The following is a 9,633-nucleotide window of genomic DNA, read 5'->3' on the forward strand; positions in this document are numbered from 1 at the left end:
CATCAGTGGGATTTTTCAGGCAAGAATACTGGAGTGTGTTTGCCATTTCCTCCTCCAGGGCATCTTCCTGACCCAGAGATCAAACCTGCATTTCCTATGTCTCCTGCATTGGCGGGCAGATTCTTTACTACTGAGCCACTTGGGAAACTCTTAACAAAATATTACTCTAGAATAATTTTTAAATAGATTATTGAGAGGGAAAAAAAAAAGAATTAGGAGACATTTGCAGAATGCAACTGCAGGCAGTGCAGTCAAGTTTCCTAGAAATCTCCTCTCCCTGTCTCTTTCTCTTGGGAATCACACAGACTCATCTTTCTCTTTTTCTCTTAAATATGCTACATTCTTCTCTCTGCACAATGAATTGATCCTCAGAAATTCCTGGTTTCTGTGCCTCCACAGTTTCAACTTGCGTGTGGCTCTGATTTGCCATAGCAACAACTCTATTATCATCACCATTTTCCTTAGCGTTCTAGAACCCAACAGCATCTTTCTTCCATTTCTAGGTTTTATGGTTCAAATTCTTCCAACAGGGTTTTGTTGGTTTCCTTTGAGTCCAGTTTCCCACACATGATTCAGTGCTGGGAGAAGGGGCAGATTTCTTTTAGAAGAATATGAGGGAGAGACAGTCACTAGAACTGTTCTAGTCATCTAGAACATGATAGTGAGTTCTCTGGAAGAGGAGCAGAGACTAAACAATCATCCTTGGCATTAAAATTATCTTGAAAGTGAAAGTGTAAGTGTTAGTTGCTCAGTCTTGTCCGACTCTTTGGGACCCCACAGACTGTACTGTAAACTGCCAGGCTCCACTGTCAATGGGATTTCCCAGGCAAGAATACTGGAGTGGGTTGCCATTGCCTTGTCCAGGGTATCTTCCTGACCCAAGGATCAAACTTGGGTCTCCTGCACTGCAGGCATGTTCTTTACCTTAGTCCACTATTATGTCCACTATCAACATCACTTTAGTCAAAGTCACCATTGTCTCTCATTTGAAATATTTCCAATGTCCAATTTGCATTCCAAGATGACTCTCAACTCATTTCCACATTGCAGCTATAGCAACTTTTCCAACCAGTTCTAACCATGTCATCATGTTTAAAATAAGACTTATCAGACTCTAAGTTCAAAATCAAATACCCTTTAAGAATCCACATAGTCTGGGTCTTGCCAACCTCTCTGGCCTCATCATATACTTTGCTCCTTGCTCTGTGCTTGGACCACACATTTCACTTTCAAAAATGAAAATTTACCAAGTTTCCTATCACCTCAATACTTTTAAACTTGCGACATCCTGTACCAGGAACATTTGGTTCTATCTTTAGGTTAGCCAACTTCAACTGAGCCTTTACATCTCAAATTAAGTATCGTGTCTTCAGAGAGGTCACCCCTGTGAATGTTTGCTTCCATGGCACACAGTTGTCATTCCTGTAAATTTCAACCCAGTTGAATTCTTTAGTTCAATGTGTGTTTTTCCCACCAGAATATAAAATCAATGGGGACACCTCCTAATGTCCAGTGAAGTCCATGGTTTACATAAAATATAACTCAATAAATATTGTGGAGAAAATGAATCATTGGAGAGATCTATGTCTAATACCAGGTATTCTGAAGATGTGAAATTATTATTTCCTCACATTTCCAGAGATGATGAAAATTTGATACATCTTAAAAACCTATAGACATAATTAGAAAAAGCAAGATACTTTGTGAAAACTTATGAAATCAAAAGTATACTTTAAAAGATGGTGTTATTTCTCCATGCAGAAGGAAAGGAATAAAAATTTTATGTGGGTTATTGTTTGGTGTAAATAAGCTTTGGAGTAAAGAAATTTCAGACAAACAGGAAAAATACCAGATTTTAATTCTTTCAAGAAATTCTTATTTCAAGTACCTAACATATGCTAGGAACTATTCCAGATATTTTAGAAGCAGGGCGAAAAAAATAGAAAGTAATCCATGCCCTTAGGGAGTTTATATTCTAATAGCACTGTTAATAAGATACAAAAAAATATTTTAAAAAATTAAAATAGCAAGGTGTTCACCCAGACTTGGTCGATATTTTAAAACTTAAATATTTCTGAAGTTGACCTATAAAACATTAGTGTTTTCTCTCCTATCCATTAATCTCCTAGGGAATCCTCTAGATGTTGCATAGATATATAAGGAAAAGACTGTAAATAAATATTGAAACACAGATAGATGTAACTTCTTTGGTAGATTTGCAATTCAGAGATTTATGTCTAAATAAATTATGTAAATATTATTTGAACTTGGATAACTTAAATATTTCAAAGTAACAAAAGGCTGAGATTCTTATGCATCACATACTAAAAATTCTATCCAAAAGATTTACAAAGAATAAGTTAATTTTAGTGACCCTGCCCCTCTTTGCTCCCTTTAACACCCAGGAAAATAACAGGGAGATTATGGAGAGAACAAGATTCCTAATAGTCCCTGGGTCAGATTGGTCATGGGGATGTGTGAGAATCTAGATGCCAAGAGTAGAAAAGAAAACTTGGGGAAAAAATTGATATGGTATCTCTTTTAATCCCTTTTGTTTTAATTCCAAGGGATTCTATGTTGGTGCAAGGTAAACAATACACTCTGTAAGAGCAAAGTTCACAGCACAATAGAGGCTCCAAAATGGATGTCAATGCAAAAGGAAATTGGGCCACTTAGAAAACAGAATGCTGCCTTTCATCTTAAAAATCCAAACCAAATTTACTCAGAGAAGACAATTCTGAACTTAATAGAGGTCTGTGGCTTCTGTCATTGGTTCACTTAGAACTCACATCTATGTCCAACAGAGATCATCAATGCAATATCTGATAACACTAAGAAGTCATTCATTCATTTGAGAAATATGTATTCACACCTAATGTATATTAGGTACAATTTTAGCTGCTAAAGATAAAGAATGAAATAAAACAAACTCTGTCTTTACACAGAGTACAATCTAGAAGATAAACATATAGAAAATAAATAGATACATGTCTAATATAATGTCAGATAGTGATAGCGCTATAAAAGGAAATGTAACAATATAAGGTGATTGTGAATACTTGGAAGTGGTCTTTAAGATAAGATGGACACATACAACTTGTCTGTTAAGGTGACATTTATGCCACAGAGGAGTGAACCAGGAGAAGCAGATCCAAAGAGGACTGTAGAGAGGGAGCTGGGCCACTATGGGCCATAATAGGATATAGTGGTGGCTTGGAGAAGAGTAATAGGAGGTGGTAAAAATAGTCAATTCAGGAGAAAGAGAAAGAGAGGAGATATTATCTACCTACTCAGGCTCACAAATAGAATTTTGGTGCTAGATCACCAGTAAACATTGAAGGTTCCATCAAAGATGATAAAGACAGCATCAGTGATACTTGTAGTACCAGTGCAATTGTTAAAATGCTCTCTGGTAGTGACCATGGAACTGTGTTTCCTGATAACAACATGGGTAATAGGAGCCAAAATAATAATAGAAGCAGGGTAGGAACAGTTATTATAGTAAGTACCAATGTTGGTGAGGCAGGTAAGAGAGCATCTAATATTTATCAACATACTTGCTTTAGACCTTTTGCAAGTGAATGGTGGAACCTCAGGTCTGGAAAAGGCAAAGCATGGATCCTGGAGGATAATAATGGACTATTAAAATCTCAACCTGAAAATCTATTAAAATCTTAATCCTGAAAGATGATGCTGTGAAAGTGCTGCACTCAATATGCCAGCAAATTTGGAAAACTCAGCAGTGGCTACAGGACTGGAAAAGGTCAGTTTTCCTTCCAATCCCAAAGAAAGGCAATGCCAAAGAATGCTCAAACTACCACACAATTGCATTCATCTCACACGCTAGTAAAGTAATGCTCAAAATTCTCCAAGCCAGGCTTTAGCAGTACATGAACCGTGAACTTCCAGATGTTCAAGCTGATTTTAGAAAAGGCAGAGGAACCAGAGATCAAATTGCCAACATCCACTGGATCATGGAAAAACCAAGAGAGTTCCAGGAAAACATCTATTTCTGCTTTATTGACTATGCCAAAGCCTTTGACTGTGATGATCACAATAAACTGTGGAAAATTCTGAAAGAGATGGGAATAGCAGACCACCTGACCTGCCTCTTGAGAAACGTATATGCAGGTCAGGAAGCAACAGTTAGAACTGGACATGGAACAACAGACTGGTTCCAAATAGAAAAAGGAGTACATCAAGTCTGTATATTGTCACCCTGCTTATTTAACTTATATGCAGAGTACATCATGAGAAATGCTGGGCTGGAAGAAGCACAAGCTGGAATCAAGATTGCCGGGATAAATATCAATCACCTCAGATATGCAGATGACACCACCCTTATGGCAGAAAGTGAAGAGGAACTAAAAAGCCTCTTGATGAAAGTGAAAGTGGGGAGTCAAAAAGTTAACTTAAAGCTCAACATTCAGAAAACTAAGATCCTGGCATCTGGTCCCATCACTTCATGGGAAATAGATGGGGAAACAGTGGAAAGTGTCAGACTTTATTTTTTTGGACTCCAAAATCACTGCAGATGGTGATTGCAGCCATGAAATTAAAAGACGCTTACTCCTTGGAAGGAAAGTTATGACCAACCTGGATAGCATATTCAAAAGCAGAGACATTACTTTGCCAACAGAGGTCCATCTGGTCAAGGCTATGGTTTTTCCAGTAGTCATGTATGCATGTAAGAGTTAGACTATAAAGAAAGTTGAGTGCTGAAGAATTGATGCTTTTGAAGTGTGGTGTTGGAGAAGACTCTTGAGAGTCCCTTGGACTGCAAGGAGATCCAACCAGTCCATTATGAAGGAGATCAGTCCTGGGTGTTCTTTGGAAGGAATGATGCTAAAGCTGATACTCCAGTACTTTGGCCACCTCATGCAAAGAGTTGACTCATTGGAAAAGACTCTGATGCTGGGAGGGATTGGGGGCAGGAGGAGAAAGGGACAACAGAGGATGAGATGGCTGGATGGCATCACTGACTCGATGGACATGAGTTTGAGTGAACTCTGGGAGTTGGTGATGGACAGGAAGGCCTAGTGTGCTGTGATTCATGGGGTCACGAAGAGTCGGACATGACTGAGCAACTGAACTGAACTGAACTGAAAATCTCAACCAAATACTAGCCCCTGTTGTAGTTGCCGTGCTTGGTATAATAAATTTGTTAGAGCAGATTAATAAAGACTCAGGTGACTGAATATGATCACCGATTGGGTTAAGTACATTCTTTTCTAATTGTAGCGGAATGGAAGATCAGGAACAGTTCACAATCACTTGAGACAGACAATATGTCTTATCTTGTCCTTGGGGTTCTTTCACTCCCTGTCAAAGGATCATCCAACAACCTACACCACATAGATATTCTGCAGAAAATCAGGTTGGTCCAATATCTTGATGATGTCATGTTAATTAGACAGAATGATCCAGAAGTGGCAAGTATATTGGAGATTTAGAAATAAACCCAAAGAAGATTCAGAGACGAGCCAGTCACTGAAGATCTTTGATATGCAGTGGTCTTGGACTTGTCAGTGCTTCCCATCAGGTGGATTCTTGAATGGATTAACTCAAACTTTATACAGGCCAACAATGAATGACAGCTACACTACTGCTTACACATAGGTAGTACTGAAAAAAATCAGTGATAGGAAATTTTCCTAACAAGAAGAGCTTTTGGCTTTAAATTCAGTTATTTTGTTCCCCAGGCCACCCACTTTGGATAAAATGATTAGTTCAGTTTAGAATATATACAGCCTTGTAATTAATTGGATTGGTTATTCTGAATCCTAATAGAGAAAAGATTGGCAGGTGAGGGGTAGAAAAGTTTAGGAAAAAGGAATGTGTGTGTGCTCAGTTGCTCAGTCATTGTGACCCCATGCACTGTAACCCATCAGGCTCCTCTGTCCATAGGATTATCCTGGCAAGAATACTGGAGTGAATTGCCATTTCCTTCTCTAGGGGATCTTCCTGGTCCATATGGATGGCTTAATATGAGTGGTCATGAAATATGAAGATCTTTGTATCACATAATGTCTCTCACATGACAGCAGTTGCCGGAGAGGAGGCCTTAAATAACAAAATAGAAAAAATGACTCAATAGTTGACATCACCCTTCCTGTCATTGGAAGCCCCCATTCTTGCACAATACATGCAGGAATAGAATAACCTCGTGGGAGGAATGGAAATTCTACACTGGATCTAAAGCACAAGCTAGCTTTCCTTCACTGAAGCATCTAGCTACCACCACTGCCAAATGCCAGAAACAGTCATCACTGAGTCCTCTATATGGTACTTCTTCAAGTAGAACAATTTTGGAGAAGCTGATGATAATATTGGACCACTTCCACCTATTTTCCACGTGTATTCTTAGTATAGATTTGCCTTTTTTTGCTTGAGGGCTTCAACTAGCACCATTAGTGGAGGGTGTGCAGACTTTCACTACTAACACAGCAATACTAACAATACAACACTGCATAAGACTAAGGAATCCTCTACAGCAAAGGAAGTGTCGTGCTGGGCACAAGACCATTGAATCCATTGGGCGTATCTCATGCTGCACCACTTCACTGGCCTGACAGAATAATGGAAGAGTATAGTGAAGCGGCCAGCTAAGAAATTATACATTCAATCCACTGAGTCCAGGACCCAAGAATTATAAATGAGTGGTGCCACTACCATAATTCCCATTGACTTGAGGAATTTGTACTTCCCATACTTGCCTGTTTAGAGATGCTGATTCCCAGAAGGAAATGCTTTCAGTGGGGAAAAGCACTTATATTAAACTTCAAGTCACGGCTGCTTTCTAGTCACTTTGTTAAGAGACCTACAGCAAGGAAAGAGATGACTATGCTAGCAGGGATGATTAGCCTTGATTATCCAGGAAGGGAGATTTGCCATTACACAAAGGAGGCAAGGAAGAGTGTGTTTGGTACTCACGTGATTTACCTCTGTGTTTCTTGATACTTCCTCACCAATACTGATGGTAAATGGAGAAGTGAAGCAGCACAGACCGAGAAAGGCCTGGTGACCTGGAGATCAGACCTCTGAGAGATGAGAGTCTGGGTTATCCCCAAAAGGTAAGTCACCTCGACCAGCATATGAACTAACTGAGGGAAATTTAAAATCTGTTATAGAGATGGGAGACAATGAATATCTGTTGCAGCCTCAATAGCAGCTACAGCAGTAGCAGCTATGGTTAACTGCTATCTTGTTAGCTGTCTTGCTAACATTTTTCTTTTAAGTTTCTCCAGGTAAATACGTTCATCAGGATCATGAAGGAGCTTCTCCGAGAAAGTGGATCTGAGCGATGCCAAGAGTGGAGCTAAGCCATCCTATCTCTATGGATGCTGGGGTATGCTATGCATATTTTCCTGCTTCAGTGTTAATCATTCAGTGTGTCACCTACTGGAAATTGCCATCAGATGAAAGGAGTCACCTTATCCAAGACCATGTTCCCTTTCCAGGATCAGCCCTCCTCCAATGACTGGTTGATGCTCAACACAAAGGACCAGCACCTTGACACAATTTGGGATAATTCTAAAGGCCATCTCAGCTTCAAAGGATTCCACAAAGTGGGTTGAGATCTTCATTGTAACTGCATCATAGTGCCACCTCTCTCTCCCCTCTCCAGTAGTACCTCCTTCACTACCAAAGGTATTGTTTCCAAGAACACTCCTTAATAAATTTCCTACAAACAAATCTCCAGTTCAGTCTTTCTTAAAGATCCCAATCTACACCACAGGATGAGGTATTACTTATTATTATTAGGTGCTTAGTCTACTTTAATCTTATTCCTGCCCCCCAAAACCTGCAAAGTTTATATTAAACTTTAAGTTTATATTAAACCCAGGGGATGTGGGTTCGATCCCTGGTCCAGGAAGACTCCACATACTGCAAGTCAGCTAAGCCATTGAGCCTCAGCTACAAGTCCACGTGCCCTAAACCCATGCTCTGCCTCAAGAGAAGTCACTGCACTGCAATGAGAAGCCTATGCACCTCAACTAGAGAGTTGAACCTGCTCACAGCAACTAGAGAAAGCCCAAGTGCAGTGACAAAGACCCAGAGCAGCCAAAAATAAAATTAATTAAATAATTAATTAAAAAATTATAAAGTCAACCCATTACAGTTGAGGAAAGCGAGACTTAGAAAAGTTGAATGCCTTACCCAATATTGCACCATCTATAACTGGTGGAGTCAAGGTCTGAACCTGATAAACAAACTTCTCAAGCCTGTGCAAAATATTATGAATGGTTGAGTATTCCTATCAGGGGCAATCATGTGAACAAAGATAGAGATAAATAGATAGATGATAAATTATATAGATAAGAATGAAATATAGAGTATTTTATTAAGGGTAGTAGTGAATGGTGGCCAGTGATTGGGGACATGAGGAGCAGTAGGAAGAAATAAGTTCAAAAAAGAAGAGCTCAAATTTAAATAAGCCAAGAATGCCAGAGCAGAAATGGGCTTACCCAATAATTGAAACAGTTTTATGAAATTCTCAAATGAATGCTCTTATCTCCCCAAAGGAAAAAACAAAACAGTTCAGTTCAGTCGCTCAGTTGTGTCTGACTCTTTGTGACCCTATGAACCGTAGCACACCAGGCCTCCCTGTCCATCACCAACTCCCAGAGTCCACCCAAACCCATGTCCATTGAGTCAGTGATGCCATCCAACCATCTCATCCTCTGTCGTCCCCTTCTCCTGTCCTCAATCTTTCCCAGCATCAGGGTCTTTTTCAGTGAGTTAGCTCTTTGAATCAGGTGGCCAAAGTACTGGAGTTTCAGCTTCAACATGAGTCCTACCAATGAACACCCAGGACTGATTTCCTTTAGGATGGACTGGTTAGATCTCCTTGCAGTCCATGGGACTCTCAAGAGTCTTCTCCAACACTACAGTTCAAAAGCATCAATTCTTTGGCGCTCAGCTTTCTTTATAGTCCAACTCTCACATCCATACACGACCACTGGAAAAACTATAGCCTTGACTAGACGGACCTTTGTTGACAAAGTAATGTCTCTGCTTTTTAATATGCTATCTAGATTGGTCATAACAACAACAAAAAAAACGATTTGGCTTCTTGACAAGGCGAAAGTTAATGGAAACTTTACATTCGCCCACTTAATTCTGTTCTATCTTTGCCCCATATGAGAAAAGCCAGGAGTGGAGGGAGAAGTGGATGGCAATAGCATAAAAAGAAATCCCAGACGCCCCTCTTCAGGCCTTCTGGGGTGAAGGTGCCGGTTGTGGAATGCTGCACTCCCGCCCTCCTCTGTTTATTCAGCCCTGGGGCTGAGGTTTGCCTTGGAGTTGTAACCTTTATAAGGGGTTTGCTTAATGACAGAATTATTCAGCTGCATACCTCACCCCAATTAGAAAAAGGCTGTTTGGATTCTAATTGGCCTTGACACAAGTCTGCTTAAAGAGATTCCCCAAGAATTATAGAGCTACTTTCAGAGTTTGACTTGGCTGGGAGTATGAAATGTAACACGGTTTTTTGAATTTTCTGCACTTACCATGAAACGACCAAGCCACAGGTATCAAACATGCTTTGTTTTTGTGTTATAATCACATTACAAATTGAACATTTCCACATGTGCAAGTTGGCAAATCTAAAATGAATGATTATGAAGATTG

At 39.7% G+C, this 9,633-nt stretch overlaps 1 long non-coding RNA gene across 2 annotated transcripts in view; it reads left to right on the forward strand.

The window, feature by feature from the left end:
• Positions 1 to 7,677, forward strand: part of LOC104985174 — a 22,300-nt gene extending 14,623 nt beyond the window's left edge. The window contains exons 1-3 of one of the 2 annotated variants that reach the window (XR_824851.1): positions 6,997 to 7,073; positions 7,239 to 7,348; positions 7,461 to 7,677. This is a non-coding gene — a long non-coding RNA (uncharacterized LOC104985174). Of the gene's footprint in view, positions 1 to 6,996; positions 7,074 to 7,238; positions 7,349 to 7,460 lie in introns of those variants that run through there. The other variant, XR_824850.1, reaches the window with a different exon arrangement.
• The last annotated feature ends 1,956 nt before the right edge of the window (positions 7,678 to 9,633 follow it).

This window comes from Bison bison, unplaced genomic scaffold (assembly GCF_000754665.1).
Source record: "Bison bison bison isolate TAMUID 2011002044 unplaced genomic scaffold, Bison_UMD1.0 scf7180017864040, whole genome shotgun sequence".
NCBI classification, from domain to species: Eukaryota; Metazoa; Chordata; class Mammalia; order Artiodactyla; family Bovidae; genus Bison; species Bison bison.